Below are 24,788 nucleotides of genomic sequence, written 5' to 3' on the forward strand. Positions count from 1 at the left end.
TAACTACAGAGAGAATCGAACCACTTAAAGATCAGCAAGACCACCTATGTGTGGAACTGCAGGAGATGGGAGAGATGCTAAACGAGTATTTTGCATCAGGCTTTACTGTGCAGAAGGATATGGAAGATATAGAACATGGGGAAATAAATAGTGACATCTTGAAAAATGTCCATATTACAGAGGAGGAGGTGCTGGACAGCTTAAAATGCATAAAGGTGGATAAATCCCTGGGACCTGATCAGGTGTACTCTAAAACTCTGTGGAAAATTAAAGAAATAATTGCTGGGCCCCTGGCTGAGATATTTGTATCATCGATAGCCATAAGTGAGGTGCCAGAAGACTGGAGGTTGGCTAATGTGGCGCCATTATTTAAGAAAGGTGATAAGAAAAAGCCAGGGAACTATAGACCGGCAAGCTTGACATCGGTGGTGGGTATGTTGTTGGAGGGAACACTGAAGGTCAGGATTTACATGTATTTGGAAAGGCAAGGACTGATTGATTAGGGATGGTCAACATGGCTTTGTATGTGGGAAATCGTATCTCGCTAACTTGATTGAGTTTTTTGAAGAAGTAACAAAGAGGATTGATGAGGACACAGTGGTGGATATGATCTATATGGACTTCAGTAAGGTGTTTGACAAGGTTCCTCATGGTAGACTGGTTAGCAAGATTAGATCACATGGAGTACAGGGAGAACTAGCCATTTGGATACAAAACTGGCTCACAGGTAGAAGACAGAGGGTGGTGGAGGGTTGCTTTTCAGACTGGAGGCCTGTGACCAGCGGTGTGCCACAAGGATCGGTGCTGGGTCCACTGCTTTTTGTCATTTATATAAATAATTTGGATGTGAATATAGGAGGTATGGTTAAAAAGTTTGTAGATGACACCAAAATTGGAAGTGTAGTTGACAGTGAAGAAAGTTATCTAAGAGTACAACGGGGCCTTGATCCGATGGGCCAGTGGGCCGAGGAGTGGCAGATGAAGTTTCATTTAGATAAATGTGAGGTGCTGCATTTTGGAAAGGCAAATCAGAACAGGACTTATACACTTAATGGTAAGGTTCTGGGAGTGTTGCTGAACAAAGAGACCTTGGAGTGCAGGTTCATAGTTCCTTGAAAGTGAGGTCACAGGTAGATAGGATAGTGAAGAAAGCGTTTGTTATGCTTCATTTCTTAGCCAGTGTGTTGAGTAAGGAGTTGGGAGGTCATGTTGGGGCTGTACAATACATTGGTTAGGCCACTTTTGGAATACTGCATTCAGTTCTCAACTTCCTGCTATAGGAAGGATGTTGTGAAACTTGAAAGTGTTCAGAAAAGATTTACACAGGTGTTGCCAGGGTTGGAGGGTAGCTATAGGCTGAATAGGCTGGGGCTATTTTCCCTGGAGCATCAGAGGCTGAGGGGTGACCTTACAGAAGATTATAAAATCATGAGGAGCACGGATAGGGTAAATAGACTAGGTCTTTTCCCCGGGGTGGGGGAGTCCAAAACTAGAGGGCATTGGTTTAAGGTGAGAGGGGAGAGATTTAAAAGGGTCCTAATAGGCACCTTTTTCATGCAGAGGGTGGTGTGTGTATGGAATGAGCTGCCAGAAGAAGTTGTGGAGGCTGGTACAATTATAACATTTGAAAGGCATCTGGGTAGGTATATGAATAGGAAGGGTCTAGAGGGATATGGGCCAAATACTGGCAAATGGGATTAGATTCATTGGGGATATCTGGTTGGCATGGATGTGTTGGACCAAAGGGTATAGTTCTAAATTGTACATCTCTATAACTCTTTGACTCATAAGAAGCCTCATCAATGTCCTGAACAACGTCAACATGACTTCCCAACTGCTGTAAGGACAGAGCAATGAAGTCCAGCATGCCAAACGTCTTTTTAACCACACTGTATATATGTGACACAAACTTCAAAGAACTATGTACCTGAATGCCTAGGTTCTACAACATTACCCAAGGGCCTACCCTTAATTGTGTAAGGCCTACCCTTGTTTGTTGTACCACAATGCTATACCTCGCATTTATCCAGGTTGAACTCCATCTGCCATTTTTCAGTCCATTGACCCATTTGATCAAGATCCCTTTGTAATCTTAGAAAATCTTCTTCACTGTTTACTATACCACCAATTTTGGTGCCGTCTGTAATCTAACTAATCATGCCTATGTCTTGGTCTAAATCATTTATATAAATGATGCAAAAGAAGACCTGGAACCAATCCCTGTGGAACAGTCCTGGTGACAGGCCTCTAGTCCGAAAAGCAACCCTCCACCACCACACTCTGTCTCTTGCTGTTAAACCAATTATGTATCCAATTGGCAAGCTCACCCTAATCCCATGTGACCTAACTTTACTAGGCTACGATGCTGAACCTTGTCAAAGTCTTTATTAAAATCCAAGTAAACAGCGTCCATTGGTCCGCACTCATCAATCTTTTTGGTAATTTACTCAAAAAACTCAATCAAGTTTGTGAGACATGATTGCCCTCACACAAAACCACAACGACTATCCCTAATCAATTTTTGCCTCTCTAATTGTCCAAAAGTCCTATCTTTTATAATCCTCTCCAACAATTTACCCACAATCAAAGTCACACTCACAGGTCTATAGTTCCCTGGTTTCTCCTTAAGGCCTTTCTGAAACAAAGGTATAACATGCTGGGCTTACTTCTGTACTTTTATATGTTGATCATTTTTAGTATTTTCTCCTTTAGGTAACCAAGATTTTGAGATAAATCCATAATATTGTGCTGAGTTTCCCAGCACTTTGGTGACGAGTTGGTCATATAGCAGAGGAACACATTCAATGGGGAGACTGATGTCTTGGTGACCCTGTAGCACTGTACCATTTGAGCAATGTAAATGCCCATATAATTGCACTTGCAGGGTATGGAGCTGGATAAACTCTTGAGGTTTTTCAGGTTTGGTGGGGAGTGGGGGGCTGGTTATTCAGCTATGGCACCACTGTTTGAAGGTCAGCTTCACTTCTCCAACCACCTGATCACTGAGACTTGCCATCCTGGCTCTCGTTCCTTAAAATAAACTTATCTTGTCATCAAAGATATTCAGCCATGAGTTCCTGGCTTTTTCGTCCTGCAGCCTCAGCAGTGACCAATACTGGTGGTGGTTGTGCTGTCGACTTGCCAAGTTTTATCATTGATTGGGCCAACAAGTCTGGGAGGTGGGTTGCCAACTCAAGCAATGGGTTGGGTTCTTGCTGTGGTGAAAACTCCAACCTATTGTGTTGGTGGAAAGGTGAAAGTTAGGTGTTATTACTGTCAATAGCAGCTCACATATTAGCATATGTGGGAGGCAATGGCCTAGTGGAATTATTAGTCAAGTATGAATCCAGAAACTCAGCTAGTGTTCTGGGAACCCAGATTCAAATCCTGCCATGCCAGATGGTGGAATTTGAATTCAATAAAACAAAAATATGGCAATAAGAGTCTAATGATGACCATGAATCCATTGTCGATTGTTGGAAAAACCCATCTGGTTCACTAATGCCCTTTAGGGAAGGAAATCTGCCATCCTTACCTGGCCTGGCCTACATGTGACTGCAGACCCACAGCAATGTAGTTGACTCTTAACTGCCCTCGAGGCAATTAGGGATGGGCAGTAAATGCTGGCCTAGCCAGAGCTGCCTACATCCCTTGAGTGAATAAATTAAAAAAAATCTCATAGGGTTAACTGTGGTAATATTGGTTTGAGTTTCTCATGCTGAACTATTTCTTCTTCACTTGAATCTGTTTACTGGTCTTCTGAGCTTCCCCTCTTGTTTCTTTTTAAAGATCCAAATGTAGGGAAGGAGTGGCATAGTGATAATGACACTGTCCTAGTGATCCAGAATGTTGATGTTCTAGGAATGTGGGTTCAGATCCCACTGCGATAGCTTGTGAAATTTGAATTCAATAGGTAAGTTGGAATTAAACAAAGTTAGCCTAATAGTGGTCATGTAACTGCTGTCGATTTATCATAAATACCTGTCTGGTTCACTCATATCCTTCAAGGAAGGAAATCTGCAGTCCTTACCTCGTCTGACCTACATGTGACTTCAGACCCACACTCAAGGTAGTTGACTCTTAAGTGTCTTCTGTGCATTAAACGTTGGCAATAGCTGCATCCTGTGAGTGAATGATAATTTATTGTTCTACAAACTTCCCTCCATCTTGCCTTTTCACTGTGTTGAACTCTAGAAACATTACATTCCTTGCAGCTCTAATTGTTATTTTTCCCCAAAACTTCACACTTACGGACATTTTACCTCTTTGGTCCACGCCCCAACAACAAACATAACATGTGTTATGTCTTTAAAGTCGTGAAATGTCTCATGATCCTTCCCTGGAGCATTATTGAACAAAAGAGATGGGTGTTAGAGATCAAGGAGGCTAGGAAGCTGGAGAGAGAGAGAGAGAGATAGATAGAAAGGAAAGGAACTCCAGGCCTTTGGCGTTGGCAGCATGATTGGCCACTAGTAGTGAAGTAATTAAACTTTAAAATGCCAAGATGTCTTGAAGCATTGTAGGGGGAGAGGAAATAGCAGAGATAGAAAAGTTCATGGTCATGGAAGAACTTGAAAACTAGGCTAGGAATTTCAAAACTGAGATGTTGCTTAACTGTAGATGTTGGTATGTTCACCAAGCTGGGAGGTTTGATAGCAGATGTTTCATCCCCTTACTCGGTGACAACAAGACAACAGCGCTCACAGGAGGCACCACAGCACTGAGGATGTCACCTAGTAAGGGGACGAAACATCTGCTATCGAACCTCCCAGCTCGGCGAACACACCAACATCTACAACCAGCACTGGAGCTACAAATCTTCACTCAAACCCTGAATGTTGCTTAACTGAGAACCAACTTGGGTCAGCAAGCACTCGGGTAATGGGTGCATGGACTTCATATGAGTTAAGACTCAGATATCAGATGAGTACAGGATCAAACTCCCATCCTACACTCACAAAGCCTACTGATTATTATTTAAATAAAGAAAAGACTTGCATTTGTATAGTGCCTGGCTTAACTTCAGGACGTTCTAAAGCCCTTTACAGTCGCTGCTGCCTCACAGCACCAGGGACCTGGTCTTGAATCCACCATTAGGCAAATGCTTGTGTGGAGTTTGCACCTTCTCCCCGTGTCTGCATGGGTTTCCTCCGAGTTCTCTGGTTTCCTCCCACAGTCCAAAGATGTGCCCATAGTGCCCAGGATGTGCAGGTTAGGTGGATTAACCATAGGAAATGCAGGGTTACAGGGATAGGGTAGGTCGTTGGGTCGTAGGGCACGATGCTTTTCAGAGGGTCAGTGTGGATTCGATGGGCTGAATGGCCTGCTTCCACACTGTAGGGAGTCCACTGATGTAGTTTCTTGGTCTAATCATTGTTATAATGTTGGAAGCACAATAGACAATTTGCATACGTCATAGTCACTCAAATAGCAGTGAGATGATGACAGTTAGCTTGTGATGTTGGTTGAGGGATAAATGTTGACCAGGATGCCAGGATGTAGCTTTTTGAATTGTACTGTGGGATCTTTTGCACAGGACTGAGAGTGCAAACAGGATCTTGATGTATTGTTTCATCCAAAGATAGCAGTTCTGATAGTACAGCACCTCTCTCAGTGTCACTCTACCTTAGTTACTCAAACCTTTGCAAGCCACAACTTTCTGATCAACAGGGAAGAGTGTTTCTACTGAGGTATTGTTGACAGCATTGCATGAAGAACAGCTAAATATGAGAGGCAGCATAAGATGTCGTAAAATTGAGTAAGGAAGATTGTTTACTGTGACAGCTCATTGATAGGTCGGGGATCTCCATGAGCAAATCAACAATGCTGACGTAGCGGTAAGATTTGCTGCTTGAGATAGCCTGATAGAGTAATTGATATTTCAGTGATGTGGTGGAGGCAGTCTCTGTTTTTATGTCTGCTGAAATTGACTTAGCTTGACTATAATTTCTAATCTTATACTGAAGAAAGCTGAGGAAGCCAGCTGAAAAATGACATCTCTTAGAGCCTCACATCTGTAGGCAGACTTTTAAATTATTTACGGCAAATTTCACTGACAGAACTAGCACAGAAGAAAAAACTATTGCTTTCCACTACAGGCTTGAGACCAAGACTACAGGAGGTAGAGATATAGATCCAGGGATGTAGATAGGTGAAGTGAGTTGGTTAAAAATTTGACAGATGGAGTATAATGTAGGAAAACTTGGCAAGAAGAATAGAAAAGCAGTAAAATATTAAATGGAGAGAATTTACAGAGTTCCAAGGTTCAGAGAGATTTTGGTGTCCTGCTACATCAAAGAAAGTTAATTTGCTGGTACAGCAAAGTATTAGGAAGGCAAATAATATAGTCATGTTTATTGCACAAGGAATTGAACACTGGGAAATTTTTTGCAACTGTATAGAGTCTTGGGGAGACCATGGATGGAGTCAAATACAATTCTGAAATGGCTGGTTGACACATTTCTCAGAACCTTCCACACTGTTTAGTTTTCCTGACCTAGTTGGGAACCTCATGAGTATTTATTAGCATGTTATTAATACTCATTAACACCCCATCCCACTGGAATTATTTTTATACTTATTCACTCATGGGATGAGTGTGTCACTGGCTAGGCAGCATTAATTGCCCAGAGGGCAGTTAAGAGTCAACCACATTGCAGTGGGTCTGGAGTCACATGTAGGCCAGGTAAGGATGTCAGTCTCCTTCCCTGAAGGACATTAGTGAACCAGATGGGTTTTTCTGACAATTGACAATGGATTCATGGTCATCATTAGATTCTTAATTCCAGATATTTTATTGAATTCATTTTCCACCATCTGCCATGGGATTTGAACCTGGGTCCCCAGAATGTTATCCGGGTCTCTGGACTAACAGACCAGCAATAATACCACTAGGCCATTGCCTCCCCTTAATTTTGTTCAAGGGTACACTCTTAGGCAAAATAGGAAATGTGTCACAAACCCTATTATGTACATGAGGCATGCGATGGGGAATACTTCTTCTTCCAAATTCTGATCAGTGCAAACTTCTTCAATAGCTTAGTTTCTTTATAACCAAGCTTTTTTTTTTGTGTGGAAGACATTTACAGGGTAAGGGGTGAAGCCTGATTCGGTCAGTATGCCTGCCCAAGCATGGCCAACAGACAAATCTAACCAGGACTGGCAAGTGGGACTCAACAGGGACCTCTATTCAAGATTCAGATGAATATTGTCTGTGAGAAAAGGAGTATGTTAAAGGGCAGATATATCGGATCACTGGAAAGATCCCTGGGAATGGAGGGAGGAAACTAGGATTCAGAGAAGCAAGGCACAGTGATAGAGGCATGAGGGAAAAGGAAGAGGTTGTTGACTTGCTTGCCAAGCTTGCTTGTTCTCGTTCAGACGTTTCATCACCATGCTAGGTGACCTCATCAGTGGAGCCTCCAATGAAGCTTCAGCGGAGGCCTCGCTGATGATGTCACCTGGCATGGTGACAAAATATCTGAACGAGAACAAGCCAGCTCGGTGAGAAAATCAACAGCCTCACCCACAACCAGAGCTACAGATCTTTGCCAAAACTTTAAGGGAAAAGGAAGATTGGGAACTGCACATTTAATTTGGGGAACACGCTATATATTTAGGGTGCATTGGGGAGATTGAAAAAGTGGTCTAATACTAAGGTTGTGCATGTGGATCTGAATGGGAGTGGGAAGAGCAAGAATATCAAGAGAGATAGAATTATACAGTACAAATGAAACCCTTTGGACCATCAAGTCTACCGTCTAAGCTACATTATTAATGAAAAGGCCAATAGTCATGAGGAAGTATTGAACAAGAATAGCAGAGGCGGCAGGGAAAAAGTGAAGGCTTCTATAGTGCCAGGGGTGGGGAGTGTAATGAAAGTGGAAAGGATAACAGCTAAACTAATTACATGAAAAGTTAATAGCCACCATCTTATCTCCTAATTCGTCACGCAAAATAAGGCCTTGTTGTTCTGACAAAGAGTCGTATTGAATTTGAAGTATTAACTGTATTTCACTGTCCACAGAGGCTACCAGGTCTACTGAATTTCTTCAGTTTTTTCTCTTTTTATTTCAGACTTTCAGCATTTTCAGTATTTTGTTTTTATTAAAGGGCTTATAGTCCAACAGGTTTATTTGAAATCACAAGCTTTTGGAGTGCTGTTCCTTCGTCAAGTCCTCCTGTCCAACACCAGCACCTCGACATCATGGCTTCCAAGGTTGTAAAGGTGTTGTGCATGAGATAATGAAATCTGCTTGCATTGTTGTACTCCTGCAGCTTCTGGAAATAAGGGCCATTCTGTTCCTCATGCTTGTCAACCACTCCTGTTTCTCCTTGTGCGTGTAGATAAAATCCCTGATTGTTGACACCATAGGTCCTCCAACCTGGAGCTGAGCAGGTGCCTGGTCTTCGGTAATTCTCCAAGTACCAGCTGCCTGGGGGTTTCTTCCTTGGCCAGCTTCAGAGCTGTTGCAGCGAATTGCTCACCAGATTGTGCTCTCAATCCTTTGAAGGCTACTGTTACCATCTAGTGTCAGTATCTCAGCTTGTGGAGGATGCAGGAGGCAGCCTTGCTGATGAATCCTTTGACCCCATCTGTACTCTCACCATCAGAGATTAAGGAGAAGGCTTCTGGCCGACCAGCATGTTTCTCTGCAGAGGTGTGGACATCCGGCCAGGACCTGCAAGATAAAAGAGAGAAAAAGCATCTGACCAGTGGTTAGAAGTGCTGTGCAATGAATGACACTGACACCAGGGTTAGGAGTTGCAGCAGAATGAAGAATGATACTTTGTTGATGGTAAGTGGATTTCTCTGCATTCCCACAGGAGTGATTGTTGTCTTAAGGACAAAGAACACAGAACTATCCAGCACAGGAACAGGCCCTTGCCAAGACTGCACAGACACATGATGCCTTTCTAAATTAAAAACCTTTCTCCTCTATGCAGTCTGTATACCTCTATATCCTTAGACCCTGCAAGGGCCAGGTTACTATCCTCATATAGGCGGAGGATTCTGATGTCAGGTTTTCCTTCACCCAAACAGGTCTTTTCTGTTCTATTGTGGGCTGTCTTCTCCTATGATGTGAGAATGAGTGAGATGAAAGCAGGTGTACGGCTATTTAAGCTTCTATTGGGGAGGTGTCAAAAGGAGGTATGGTGTCCCAATGATGTGAGTAACATGACAGAGGGCATGATGCATGGCTAATGGCCTGGAAGGTTGGAAATGAGACCGAGTGAGGGAGCTTGTTGCAAGCAATTGAGAGAATGGTAGGTCATGAGCCTTGGAGGAAGGTGGGTGCAATAACCAAGATAGAGTGAGTGTGAAGTGGGAGAGAGAAGAGTGTGGCACTTACCCTGGAGGAGCAGAGAATGCTATTGATCTTCCTACAGCACTGCTGGCTGTTCCTCTGCACAGTGGAGACCGCACTGACCCTGATGTGACTTTATACCAGGCTGCAAGGTCTGTCCTTGTGGTCTACTGTTCTGGCCATCAGAAAAGTACCATATCCTCCACCAGGACATCCAGATTCCTGTTGAAGAACCGGAGAACCATCTTCCTCTTCTCTGCAATGTTCAGAATCCATCCATCACTGAGCAGGACATCATCAGTTTACCAGTGCTCATCTGGGAGCGTAGGAGCCTTTTAAATTGGCAAGGGCACTAGAGATGCTGGTCTTTCAGTGGATATCTGGTGAGTGGTAAGTTCTTCGGGGAATGGTGCATGGTAAAATGGAACTAAAATCAGACATGAGGGATGACATTGCAGTGGGATAGGTCGTTAATAAGGTTTTTTTTAGTTAATGAGGTGAGTTTGGTAACGTGTGCTAAAATGTATCACTAGGCATCATGATAAGAGCACTGTAAAAGTCTCAACACAACTTGCATTAAGCCAAAAAAAAAATAGATTTACCCACAATTTCTAAATTTGCAGATAACACCAAATTGCAGGGAATGGTCAATTGAGGAAGGCTGCAACAAAATTAATAATCTTTCAGAATGAGCTAGTAGTTGGCAGATTAATTTCCACACAGAAACTGTGAAGTAATACCTTTTAATTGGAAGAATAGTCAACAAGAAATTCAAAAGGATATACTGAAGAAAGTATATTTTTACAAAAGAATGGTAAGAGTCTGAAGCTTGCTGCCACAGGGGGTGATTGGCGTGAATATAGATGCACAAATCCTCATTTGACAGAGAAAGGAATAGAAGGTTACAATGGTAGATTTAGATGAAAAAAGATGGAAGGAAGCTCAGGTTGAGTGTAAATACCTGCAGTGGACTCAGTGGATTGAATGGCCTGTTTATGTGTCGTCGATCTTCTTATGACTTGAACCCAAAACCTTCCAACCAACGGTAAATCATACTAACGTCACCAAATGTTCACATAGAAGCTTTTAAATCAAGCTATTTTTAAAAGAAACAATTACGCTCAAAATCCAAGATAGAATGCTGTTAAGGATGAAAAGGATGCTGAGAGTTCTGTGGTGCCAGGGAAGTGTCCCTGCCGCCTGGCTGGAAGGTCTAGGTTCAAGTCCCACCTATCCAAAAGTTATGTCATTTATATGCCCAGACAGTTTAAAAATAGCTGAAAGGGGAAGCTGCAATTAGCATGGCAATTTGCCATGCTTCAGTTTAAAGTTTTACGCAAAAGGAGTTATTTTAAGGATCGCTGATTTCTTTTGTGTCTTTTTACAAGTTTCCTAACTAAGAAGAAAGAATGCAATGTTGATTTGTAATGAACACTGAGAAAAAAAGCAGGCTTGTTCCGTTGTTGAGAAAGCTGGAGTTCATTATAGTAAACAAAATATACAAATGGAAATTATTCACAATTGGAATATTCAAAATTCCTATGCTTGTAATTATCCATTACAACAATGTCGTTAACTCAAAATGGACAGACTTTGAAGTACATCAGTGATCTGAAATGAAGAGGAAAGTGGTTGAATTTCAAGGAAAGCAGATGCAATCTGCAGGGCAAAATGTTAAGAGAAGAAGGAAAGTCCTATCATCGTGCCATGATTGGGACAAAGCAGCACAGAGTGATCTGCAAGGGTATCTTCAACAACAGTACAATGACAGCTACAGTTTCTATTATTAAACCTTTCTCCAATACTACTAAATGAATTATTTCTCCGTCCTAACGCTTGCAGTTGAATAAGGTGGTTGTTTACTATACAATTTCATGGTATTTGGACACATGACGGATGTCGTCAATCATATAGATTGGAATTGGAACATCTTTCTTTCACTAAAGCTTTTTTGATGTCAGTAACCAGTGCCACCCAGTTGCAGCATATTGACTAATATTCGGCATGTTTATGCAACTTAGCTCTAATGATCAAGAATTCTTCTATCCATTCTTCTTAACCAGTCTAGAGCATTTTGAGATAAGAAATTTCAACTTCTTGTGTCTTTGGATTAAAAGATCAACAGGTGTACGAGGTGCTGAGAGAAAGCAGAAGCTTTCGTGTGAGAATAAGTAATGAAGAAATGTGCTTAATGGGAGTAGCAGTAGTATGCTGTAAGAAGGAGTTGCTCTCCTTTCACACTGTCAATTGAAAGATTTTACTTGTCTCCCTACAAATTGGTTGAAATGGTCTGATTTCTAGCTTTTTCCACAGTCTGTATGTAGGAGCTGAGTGAGTGAGTCATTGTTTCACTGGACTTCAATACTGAACACTTAAAATTGAATTTCTTTACTGATTGGCTTGCTGCAAAAGTTAACTGTACCCTGCAGCAGAGTATAGATGATAAATTGGACTTTGCAAATTGTTTGAGACACTAAAATGCCAGCACTAAAAATGGTTTAGTGAGATGTAACATACATTCTAGTTGGTGTTTGGAAATCAACATCCATCTGGTCTGTGCAGTTCCTTGCTCTGTGGATATAATGAAGAATGTTAGTAATTGTCGTCTGGACTTCAGATGTTTGAAATTTAACTATTGAGGTGTAACTTCAGTGAGATGGAATGATTCTTCTCAGTGATATTGAGACTTCCTTGGTCACTCAGGGTTGAGATCAAGTGCAAGCAGCCCATAAATGCACCTGATCCACTATAGGTCAGGAATTTGTTTAACTTGCTTTTATTCATCATTTTCCAGAGCTCAGCATGATCATTCGTGAATGATTCAGCTACATAGATAGAGTTCTTCTTTGATCAGGGCTTACTTAGCTAATCTGTGTCTGTGTGATGTTAGCACTGATGAAGTTAATCTCAGAAGACTGAGAAAGGAAAGAAGAAAATCCACCAACACTTCCATTTCTAATAGGTCATAGAGACATTACAGCACAGAAGGAGACCAATCAGCTCATTGAATCGATGCTTATTATCTGTAGCACAATCCCTGCTGCTGCTTCTATTGAAGACCTCAATACATGTGAGCTTGGTCTGTGAGCTGATGGCTGCAAGTGTGAGAGAAAATAATGATAAATGTTCATCTACACTCTCTCCTTCCTCCATTGATTAAGGATGTTAGGTCTGGATCATTCAGAGCTGAGACAGGCAGGCAGACTTTTCAATTATTAGGGAGTCAAGCATTATGGGAGAAGATAGGAAAGTGGAGCTGAGGCCAAGTTAAAGGTTACAGTTCTGAATGGCCTACTCCTGCACTATCTCTTCTGTTCTTAGTGTAGTTCATCCACAGGACATCATCTCTGCTAGAGCCAAAAGAGGTTGACAAAGTGACTAAACAACAGATCTTCCGCATCCCTCTGGGATAGAGAATTCCACAGGTTTACTGCCCATTGAATGAAGCAGTTCCTCTTCATCTCAATGTTAAACAGCCTGTCCCTTAGTTTTAGACTTCACAATCAGGGAAAACATTCTTCCTGTTTAGCCTGTTGATTCCTGAATGTATTTTGTATGATTGAATGAGATTGCCTGTTTAGAATTGATATCTGATGAAGGATCATTGAACTCAAAATGTTAACTTTTGTTTTCCTTCAAAGATGCAACCAAACCTACTGAGTTTCTCCTGCTGAGCACTTTTTGTCTTTGCCTTTGAATTACTAGTTGAGTGGCATTACCACTCACTACAATCTCCCTAACTCAGGCCTTTTCCAAAAATGACAGATTCAGATCTGAACCTGATGGTATGCATGTTTAAAGAGAAGTGCACTACCTTGAGTTAGGTGTCCTTTTCAGCTGAAATTTGAAGTTGCAGTCGAGCTGATCTGGATGGGAAAGGAACAAGGGAACGTACCGAATTATAAGCACTACTGAATGTTGGCTGAATAGCCTTTTTCTGTGCTGTATCAGTTTATCATTACACAAAATGATGTGCTGTAATTTAATATCCTTACCCTTTCCTGAGGTTTCTGTCACATAGTGGGAGTTAAAAAAAAAACCTGATGTCTTTAGGGTGAGGGATCCTGTTCGCCCCCTCAGAGTAAAAGATTCTGTTACATTATTCCAGTATGAGCAGTGGATCTCGAGATACTGTTCTGCTCAATATTTATGACTCAGCCAACATTACTAAAACAGATTATTTAGTCATTACCTTATTGCTGTTTGTAGAATCTCACTGTGCAAATTGGCTGCGGTTACATCACTGCAATAGTGACTGCACTTCAAAAATTTTAAAATGAATTGGGATGTTTGAGTTTGTGTAAAGCATCATATAAAATTTTTTTTTTTTGTGGCTTTTAGATACATGGTTGTGAATGTTGTGGTAACTGACAATTTGTTGTATTAATTTCTGTTCACTAAATTTGTGCATTATACTAAAGACAGACAAGAAAATTAACAGGCTAACAAAAGTACTGTTAAACAGAAGGCCAACTCTTTTTTACAAACCCATTTCATCTTGCTATCTCATCAACATTTGCATCAATTTCTTCTTTATGGCTCCTGCACAGTTCCTATATGAAGCATTCATACAAGTCTGGCAGTCAGGCCAAATCTGCACTTTTCATTCTCAGAGTGTGATATTCTGCTGGGTACTTAGGAATCAATGAATTTATACTCTTATTATCTTTTGTGCACAATAGATCATCTTTCCTTCTAGGGTGTTCCACAACCTCCATGCCCGCAGAATGATCTCAATTCAACGTATTTGAATCCTTCACTGCAGTTCATATATACAATTTGGTCAATCCTGCAGAGGTGCCTTTATACCTAATACTTTAAGTATCTGTCCCAAAATCCTTCCCAAATGTTGCCGAATTGAATGTAAAACTCCTTCATTTTATTAAACAACATTTTCTTTTAGTAGATCAAGCCAATGTCACTGTAATATAGGATTTAGTCACTAAAAGCTTGGACTCAACCACATGAGTAATCAACTTGAAAAATGAAATTGCTGGCAGTGTTTCAAACACTTGCTCACTCTGCTTTAATTTCATAATTGTTGATTTGCACTTATAAATCATGTACTTCATTTATTTCTTTGACTCCTCTTTTCAATTCCCCTTACTAGCAGAATTAAAAGGATGCCTTCCTCCATCTGTTGTTGGGAGCCTGCAGCTCATGCCATCTTCCAGGACTGCTGAATGGATCCTCCTGCCAAGGACCTGTGACGTTTATTGGAGTGCATCAAGGTATGTCTACTTGGCTGCTCTTCTCAACGGTTACAATTTGCATGGTTTTGGATAAGAGCTATGTCCTTTTGCCAAGGTCTAGACCCGTCGGACCAGTGTTAGAATTGGGGTTTGAGTTGTAATTCGAGGTCATGAAAATTGATCAAAAATTCTAATCAACTAATTCTTTCAGATATTCAAATGCAGGGGCAAATTGCAAAAGTAAATACTTGAAAAAAATTGGATTGTTTGATGTCAGTTTACATTTGGAAATGCCTAGTCAATGCATTAAAGTTGCTTTTCTCTACTTGTTCGTTCATGTTTTGTCCGGCTGTGGTTCTGCAAGGACTGGGATTCACTTTTTTTTGTGTCTGTCAATTGTTCTTGTTTCTGTCATTTTCTCCCTTTCCCTAAAATGTAATTGTGAAACATTTCCAATTTAGCAATCCAATCTTACAAAGTAGCTTTGATAACTTGGTTGTTAATTAGTTAAAGACTCTTGTACCTTCCCTTGTTGCAGTTAATGACCCTTTCCTGGAGATCCGAGTAACTTCTGTTGTAGTGTTGAGAATTCTCTTTACATGTACAATAAACTGCAAGCTGTTCTGTTCATCGATGCACCTCCTCTCTGTAACTGTTCTTAAATGAAGATTCATTGGATCCTCTTCTGTTTCACCCTTTCCTTCCAAGACATTGGACACCTTACGCTTCATAGTTTCTTCCTGCTGTTTCAAAGCTTTTAAAACTTAATCTGGACATCTTTTAATAATGATTTCCTGAATTGTTCACACCTTTTTTCCTACTGTTTCAACTTTGATATCTTGTGTAATAGTCCCGGACCGTCATCTAACTTACTCAACAATAAGAGAAAGCCTTGCAGATAGCTGACACACATTCAACATGTGTAATTAAACTTGGTGTATATCAGCAAAGAGATAGTAGGAACTGCCGATGCTGGAGAATCTGAGATAACAAGGTGTAGAGCTGGACGAACACAGCAGGCTAGACAGCATCAGAGGAGCAGGAAAGGTGACCCTTCTTCAGAAATGGGGGAGGGGAAGGGGTTTCTGAAATAAATAGAGAGAGAGGTAAGGCGGATGAAAGGTGGATAAAGGAGCAGACTGGTGGAGAGGAGATGGACAGGTCAAGGAGGCAGGGATGGAGCCAGAAAAGGTGAGTGGAGGTGGGGAGTTGGTATGGGGATTGATCAGTCAAGGGAAGACGGACAGGTCAAGGAGGTGGGGATGAAGCTGGTAGGTAGGAGGTGGGGGTGGGCGTTGGTCAGTGAGGTGGGAGGAGAGGATAGGTGGGAGAAAAGACGGACAGGTCAAGGAGACGGGGATGAGCTGAGCTGGTTTTGGGATGAGGTCGGTGGTGGGGAGATTTTGAAGCTTGTGAAGTCCACATTGAGACCATTGGGCTGCAGGGTTCCCAAGTGAAATATGAGGTGCTGTTCCTGCAACCTTTGGGTGGCATTGTTGTGGCACTGGAGGAGGCCCAGGATGGACATGTCGTCCAAGGAGTGGGAGGGGGAGTTGAAGTGGTTCGCAACTTGGAGTTGCAGTCGTTTGTCACGAACCGAGCGTAGGTGTTCTACAAAGCGGTCTCCAAGCCTCCGCTTGGTTTCCCTGATGTAAAGAAGGCCACATCGGGAACAATGGATACAATATACCACATTAGCAGATGTGCAAGTGAATATCTGTTCAATGTGGAAGGTTTTCTTGGGGCCTGAGATGGGCGTGAGGGGTGAGGTGTCGGTGCAGGTGTAGCATTTCCTGCGGTTGGAGAGAAAAGTGCCAGGGGTGGTGGGGCTAGTAGGAAGTGTAGAGCAGACAAAGGAGTCACAGAGAGAGTGGTCCCTCCGGAAGGCAGATAAGGGTGGGGAGGGAAAAATGTCCTTGGTAGTAGGGTCAGATTGCAGATGGCGGAAGTGGCGGAGGATGATGCGTTGAATCCGGAGGTTGGTGGGGTGGTATGTGAGGACGAGGGGGATTCTGTCTTTGTTGTTATTGTGGGGATGAGGGATGAGTTGCAGGAAACGCGAGAGATATGGTCGAGGGCGTTTTCGATCACTGTGGAGGGGAAGTTGCGGTCCTTGAAAAATGAGGACATCTGGGATGTCCGGGAGTGGAATGCCTCATCTCAGGAACAGATGCGGCGGAGGTGAAGGAATTGGGAATTGGGGATGGCATTCTTGCAGGAAGGTGGGTGAGAGGAGGTGTATTCTAGGTAGCTGTGGGAGTTGGTGGGCTTGAAATAGATATCAGTTTCCAGGTGGTTGCCAGAGATGGAAACAGAGAGGTCAAGGAAGGAGAGAGAGGTATCGGAGATGGTCCAGGTGAACTTAAGGTTGGGGTGGAAGGTGTTGGTGAAGTGGATGAACTGTTCGAGCTTCTCGTGGGAGCATGAGGCGACGCCGATACAGTCATCAATGTAACGGAGGAAGAGGTGGGGTTTAGGGCCAGTGTAGCTGCGGAAGAGGGATTATTCCACGTAACCTACAAAGAGGCAGGCATAGCTTGGGCCCATGCAGGTACCCATGGCCACCCCCTTTGTCTGTAGGAAGTGGGAGGAATTGAGGGAGAAGTTTTTAAGGGTGAGGATGAGTTCAGCAAATTTGCTCATATAAGGCATTATTTAATAGAGATGGTGGGGGTTTATCACCTCCCAGCTGGAAAGCCAGTGAGAGCCTCAACTAGCCCCTTCACTGCATTGAAGTGTCATTGGATCAGGCACCTAACTGAGCAGTGCCAGTCCTTCCATGTTCAAGGACCTGGGGTCAGAAACCTAGTCCCTGGTGAAAGGTATCGGCTAGTGAGAGGCCCAGCAGCTCTTTACTGTTTGGCAGCACCACTGGAGATGTGCTGGCTGCTGGCAGTACTATATTTATCCTAATTTTGCAATGGATTTGGGTGAGTGATGAGACAGGAAAGTCATGAGTTGTGGGGTGGAAGAAAGATACCTGAGAGGAGGGGATTCGCCAAGAAGGGCAGGGAGGTGGTTTCAGTGGGTCCCCCCTCTTATTAGTGCAAGGTCCTTTAATGACAGGCCACATGCTGTACCAGACATCCACAAAAAATGCACCACTATTTTCATAACAATCTCTTTGCCTAGTGAGTTTCATACTTACAGCTGAATGAATGCCATTGGCAAAAAGATGAGAATCTTAAGTGGGCATTAATTGACAAGGCAGTGAACAGCAGTAGCAGCACGGGAAAGACATCCATTGGCCTTCCTGCCATGGATTTAATCAGGCTATAGCCGGGTGGGGAATGGTGGTAGACTTCTGGCCTGATTGAATGTCCTCTGCCACCAAACCCGCCACCTAGGAGGGCATTAAAATGCACTATTGTCTTACTGTAGCTTAGTGGTACTTATGATAGGACTTGGGAATCTTGACTGTCCGCCTCCCATCAGCAAAATGTGGCTGTTTGTGTCTCTGGATTTTATAGTTTGTCTGATTGTAACATTTTCAGAGCTGGCATTAAGCACTATCTTTTGTGGTTAAACAAAGACCCATATTCCATAATTTGCACATCGGTCTCTAGTAATTGGAATCCCTTGATCTGAGAGAAACATCTTTCAGTTGTCTGCATTTATGTTTTCACGTCAAGAATTGATTCATTTTAAGTACTTAACGGCTTCCACTTAGACAAAATGTATTGCAACTATCTGCCTGATTGGGTCTGATTTGTTCAAAGTGTAGTTACGCCATTATGGATGTACAGTTGTGGCAATTGTTCACTGCCTTGTATTAACAGTGAGCCATGTTAAGTTTGGCAACACGAGCAAGGGTCAACTTCTGTTATAACATTTGACAAAACAGATGAATAAATGAGTTACGCAAATCAGAAGATCCTATGTTCGATTATCAATCTTTACAAATTTATCCTGATCTCAGTCAGGGGAAGTACAGTAGGTGTTAGTTCTTCGGGCACAGAGAGAGATAAAATTACAAATTTCCAATGTGTTGACAGCCATTATATGTAAGAGATCCGTGCCAGTGTTCGTGCATCACATGAGCCTTCTCCATCACTTCATCTAACCATACCAATATATGCTTCAAATTCTCTTCACTCATATATTTATCCAACTTCCTTTGAATATGTTTGGCATATTCAAATTAGCTAGCCCTTATGACAGCGAGTTCATATCAGTCTCCACAAAAATAAAGATCTTCTGATTTCCCCATTGGGTTCATTAGTGACTTGATTAACTTCTATTTTGCATTTAAGAAATCTGAAGGTAAGTGCATGGTGCTTGCTAAGTGAGTATATAACTGAGCTGCCATAAGTGTGTATTTCAGGAAATTGTATTTTGTGAATTTACCATCAGTTTATGAATTTACTGTATTTCCTTCAAATTTTACTGTTATTAACCACACCCATTTTCAACAATGGTAGCACTGCTTTTTTTTATTTATTCATTTATTCATTTATGGGATGTGGGCATCACTGGCTGGGGCATCACTGGCTGGGCCAGCATTTATTGCCTGTCCCATTGCCCTTGAGAAAGTGGTGATGAGCTGCCTTCTTGAACCGCTGCAGTCCACCTGCTGTTGGTTGACCCACAATGTCCTTAGGGAGGGAATTCCAGTGTAACTTATACTGTCTTTTCAGAGTTAGGACTTGAAATTTATTACTACTGGTTGGAGTGGTCCTTGGAGATGTGACAGTATTTGGAGGGGGTCCTCAAGGAAGATTTGAAAAACCTTAATGCCTGAGAAGTTGTTCCCCAGCATGAGTCAGTGCTTTCAGAAGAAGAGAGCAGTAAAAAGGAAATGAAGCTGCAGCTCTTCCATCCTTCACACATATCAGGAAGCTGCAATTCCCATTTCAGCTGGACATCTTCAGATTTATTATGGTTTAATTTAGTTGAGTTTTTAATTAAATAAGACATACTGCAATAACGAAAGCAATTTTAAAGTTACAGATTAGAAGTATCAGATAGTATTAGATATTATTTAAATAAAAGTGTCGAAATATATTAATTCAGTGTATATAGGTAAGAATTTTAATTTCTACAGCCTCAAAATTAGTTAGTGTGAACAAAGAATGTGTATGTTTACTTGTTTATACAAATATTTCTACCAATTTAACAGTGGTGTTAATGCTTTTAAAATGGTAAAGGTAGTACCTTTAAAAATTACAGGATGCAGGATTCCTAAACCTTTGAAATCTTGTTGTACAAAAAATCGTGCTGTCACCAAAGTGCTGACTTTAATTCTAGCCTTTCAGCAATTTTTTAGTCTTATCAAGGGTAAATTCAGCAATCCTACATTCCTAGTGGTGAGCCACGCTTACAGAGAGCATAGGTTGGAAGTGTTCTGTAGTGTTATCAGCCTATCTCCAACTCATGCTCTTTTCCCTTGGTAATGGAACAGCTGCATTTAACCTACGTTGAATTAATCAGTCAGTCTGAAAAATCAGTTCTCCGGGTATTGATTATGTTTTAATTATTAAGAGCATCAAGGAATAGAGAAATAAGATTTAATTCTGGATATTTATGAACCAGTGACTGTAACAAACACAGTATCTTGATTAATATGGTCATTTATTATGTGAAGTTAAGCAGTTACATTTATTGATGAGCTGTTTCTCCCCCTTTGCTAACCTTCTTTATTGAAAATGAGTAGTGACCCTCCAACACCCCACATAGACAGGATGGATATTTATTTGTCAAGAGTACTGTGTACAATTCTCGTCAGCCTGCTATAGGAAGACTGTTATTAAACTGGAAAGGGTGCAAAAAATGTTGTACCAAGGATATTATTGAGACTGGAGGGTTTCAGTTATAAGTAGAGGCTGGGATTGTTTTCACTGCAGCGTTGGAGGCTAAGCGGTGACCTTATAGAGATTTATAAAATCATGAGGAGCATGGATAGGGTGAAGAGCAGCGGTCTTTTCTCCAGTATAGGGGAGTCCAAAACTAGAGGACATAGGTTTAAGATGAAAGGGGAGAGATTTAAAAGGGACCTGAAGGGCAACTTTTTCAGACGGAGGTGGTACGTGCAAGGAATGAGCCATCAGAGGACGTGATAGAGGCGAATGCAATTACACCATTTAAAAGACACTTGGACAGGTACATGGATAGGACAGGTTTAAAGGGATATGGGCCAAACGCAGGCAAATAGGACTAGTTTAGTTTAGGAAACCAGTTTGGCATGGCCGAAGCGTCTATTTCCATGCTGTGTGACTCTATGACTCTAAGTCTGATCAGCAGAATTCCACACTTACATGGTGCTAGGCAAGGAGCCATACAGACAGGAGGCTGGAAGAATACAGTGGGGCAGGCAGCATCTGGAGGAAAGGACTGCTCCTTTCTGCCAGATGCTGCCTGCCCCACTGTGTTCTTCCAGCCTCCTGATTCGCTACTTCGGATTCCAGCTTCTGCAGTTTTTTTTGTCCCGAGCCATACAGCACAGGCTGTATAGTGCAAAAGCAAAATACAGTGGATACCAGAAATATGAAATAAAAACAAGAAATGCTGGAAACACTCAGCAGTTTTGACAGCATATGTGGAGAGAGAAACAGAGTTAAAAACAGAAATTACTGGAAAAGCTCAGCAGGTCTGGCAACATCTGTGGACAGAAATCAGAGTTAATGTTTTGGGTTAAATAACCCTTCCTCAGAACTGAGGTTTACTTACTCTGAGGAAGGGTTACTCGACCCAAAACGTTAACTCTGATTTCTGTCCACAGATGCTGCCAGACCTGCTGAGATTTTCCAGCAATTGCTGTTTTTGTTTCTGATTTATAGCATCACAATTCTTTTGGTTTTAATTTAGAGAAACAGATATAATGTTTCAAATTGCATTCTTTCGTTAGCTTTCTGCAGTTTTCCTCTATATAAAAGAAAAATGCTGCAACACAGAGGAACTTTGGAGGACTTGTGCATGAAACACAGAAAGCTAGCACACGGTGCAGGTAATCGGGAAGGTTAATGGAATGTTGGCACTTATTTCATGGGGGGTGGAACATAAGAATAGGGAAGACTCGCTGCAACTGATTAAGTGCTAACGAGACCACATCTGGAGGACTGCGAGCAGTTTTGGTCCCCTTATTTAAGGGAAGACATGAATTTCAGTGGAGGTAGTTTAGAGGATGTCCATGAGGATGATCCCCAGTATGCAGGGATTGTCTTATGAGCAAAGGCTAAACAGGTTGGGGCTTTACTCATTGTCAGAAGAATGGAGGTGATCTCATTCTTCAGGGGCTTGACAGGGTAAATGCCGAGAAAAATTTCCCCTCATGGGAGAGTATATGACCAGAATAAAAGGTTCCCAGGTTAAGACTGAGATCAGGAGGAATTTCTTTTTTCAGAGGATTGTGAGTCTTTGGAACTCCTTGCTGCAGAGAGCTGTAGGGGCAGAGTCTTTCTGTATATTTAAGGCTGAGATAGAAAGATTCTTGGTCATTTGGAGAATCAAAGGTTGCAGGGAATATGCAGGAGAGTGTATGTAATGAATGTTGCATCAGCCATGATCCTACTGAATGGCCTCATTTTTATTTCAAACATATACTTTATTCATAAACAATATCTTTATATTTATACAATATCACAAACGCAGTTCGGTTCTGTACAATAGCATTTGAAGAAAACAAGCAAACATTGGAGTTTGACTCTATCCAACAAGCAAACCAAAGGCATCTCTTTCTTGTACAAGCCTATATTTACATGCAAGAGGCTGAATGGCTTACTCCTACTCCTCTTTCATATGGTCTTATGTTCCCTATTCACTAATGCACTTCAGTAAAGGAAATCTGTCATGTTTATCTGGTCCAGTCCATTTGACTGCAAATCCTAAGTAAGCTGGCACTTGTAACTGCCATTTGAAATGGCCTAGCAAGCACTCAGGAGTTCTTTTCAAGAAGGTGGTTTGCTGCAACTGCAAAAAGTATTGTTTAAATTTCAAAAATATACCTTATTCATAAAAAAATCCTAATATACCTATTTAGTCACTAGAGCAGTTCTGTTCTGTACAGCAGAAAGGAAGAAACTTTGGAGTTTGAATCTAAGCAACAAACAAACCAAAGGCATTTCTTACTTGTACAAGACTATATTTACAAATATTTGAAACACCAGGTGGGGTCCAATACTTTAAAAAGTAAATACTTATGTCTCTCTAGGCGCTACTCATTCAGTTTGCAAACCTGGTTTCTGAGCAGCCAAGCCTATGTCTGCAAGCCCCTTCTCAGTTGTGGTCACTGAACCTCCTTCTCCTAGAATCCTCCTTGGTCACTTCTCACCAGCACCTTCTGTTTGATGCTCTTCCTCCTGATGAACGGCAGGTTCTCTGTGATCCTCTTCTCAGTCGTGATGACTGAACTGACTTCCCCCAAAATCCTCCTCAGTCACTTCTCATCAGCACCCTCGGTTTCCTGTTGCCAAAATCAAATTGCATACTGCTATAAATTAATGGAAGAATGCCAACTCTGATTGCAATCAGCTTGGATTCGAGTCTTTAGATTTTGGTCAAAGTCCATCTCTCAAGTTAATCAGCAATACTGGTATTTGGAAATTTTATCAAGTTCCTGGGAACTTCTGCTGCAGAAAGGATTTCAGGAGAGAGACTTGCAGTTTCTGGTGTATCATTTTTATTGCCTCCCATGTCTGTAAAACAGAATTTTAAGTCCAGAAAGGTTTGTTAGCCAACCATTAACACTACGCCCTGCTAGAATTTTCAAGTGTAGGTTTTCCATTGATTAATACAATAAACCCTATCTCTTATCTCCTTGAAAGCTTCACATCACTGTTGTCTCCAAAATCACTTGATTTATTTCTGTGAATAGCAACTGTCTTACAACAATGTTACTGTTGGCTCACTCCTTAATGAAACCTTGTTTAAACCAGAAAATGTCAAAACCAATCCATATGCTCCAATTTTTTCAGATAGTCCTTCAGTATAAATATATATTTTGAATACAGGGCTGGAATTTTACTCAAGGCAGTGAATACCAGGAATAATGAGAGATACTGCAACTAACATCTAATTTTTAACTTTGATGAAACTCTAAAGATAGGTTGGTAAAATGGTTGAGTAGGCAGACAGGTGTCAGATGAAGTTCAATATGGAGAAGTTTGAGGTGATGTACGTTGGTATAAAGAACATGGACGGTATGAAATAAAGGTTACTAAAGGTGTGCAAGGACAGAGAGAGCTGGGTGTATGTGTACTTAAGTCATTAAAGTTTGGGTGGGGCTGTGGTGCACAGCAAACTATTGACCCATCAGAGCTTGAGACCTAAGAGATTTCATCTGTATTTGTCTCCCACCTGATCCCAGGCTTCAGTTGACCAGTTGGAAGGAGTAGGATTTCAAGACATGGCTGACGTTGGGTACAAGATGAAATAGCAGCTGGTACTCAACTAAGAGGCCTCTTTTGAAGTGCTGTGTACTGTTCTGGTCTCCCTCTTATAAGAAGGATATCATTAAGCTGGAGAGGGTTCAGAAGAGATTTACCAGGGCAAATAGATGGAGCTATTAACAAAGCATACAGTATTCTAGGCTTCATAAATGGTATCATTGAATACAAGAGCAGAAGGTTAAACGATGAATTATATAAGATACTGGTTATACCTCAGGTGGAACATTGAGTAAAGTCCTCGGTATCAATTCAGGAAAGATGTGAACGCACTGGAGAGTTTGAGGAAGAGGTTTAGAAGACTGGTTGCAGTGGTTCCTGGTGGAACCCAAGTGGAATGCCAGTGAGCATGTTAGTGCTAAGCAAATAACTGCTTGACAACACTGTTGATGATATCTTCCTTTACTGATGATTGACAGTAAATAGATCAGGTGGTAATTAACCAGGGTGGGTATTTTATCTCTTGCTTTTCATGTTCAATGCATACGTGGACAATTTTCCACATTGTCAGGTAGATGCCAGTGTTGTAGCTGTACTGGAACAGCTAGCCAGGAGCATGACAAGTTCTGGAGTATGTCTTCAGTCTTATCGTCGGAATGTTAACAGGATCCATAGCCCTTGCAGTATCCTGTGCCTCCAGCCTTTTCTTGATGTTACATGAATCAAGTTGGCGGAAGCCTGACATCTGTGATGCCGGGAACCGCTGAAGGAGGCCGAGCTGGATCATCTAATGGACACTTCTGGCTGAAGGTTGTTGCAAATAATTCAGCCTTAGCTTTTGCACTGATGTGCTGAGCTTTCCCATCAGTGCGAATGGGAATATTTGTGGTGTCTCCTCCTCCAGTGAGTTGTTTATTTGTCTACCACCATTCACAACTGGATGTGGCAGGACCTCAGAGGTTAGATAT

The sequence above is a fragment of the Rhincodon typus genome, chromosome 38 (assembly GCF_021869965.1).
Source record: "Rhincodon typus isolate 14 chromosome 38, sRhiTyp1.1, whole genome shotgun sequence".
Lineage (NCBI taxonomy): Eukaryota > Metazoa > Chordata > Chondrichthyes > Orectolobiformes > Rhincodontidae > Rhincodon > Rhincodon typus.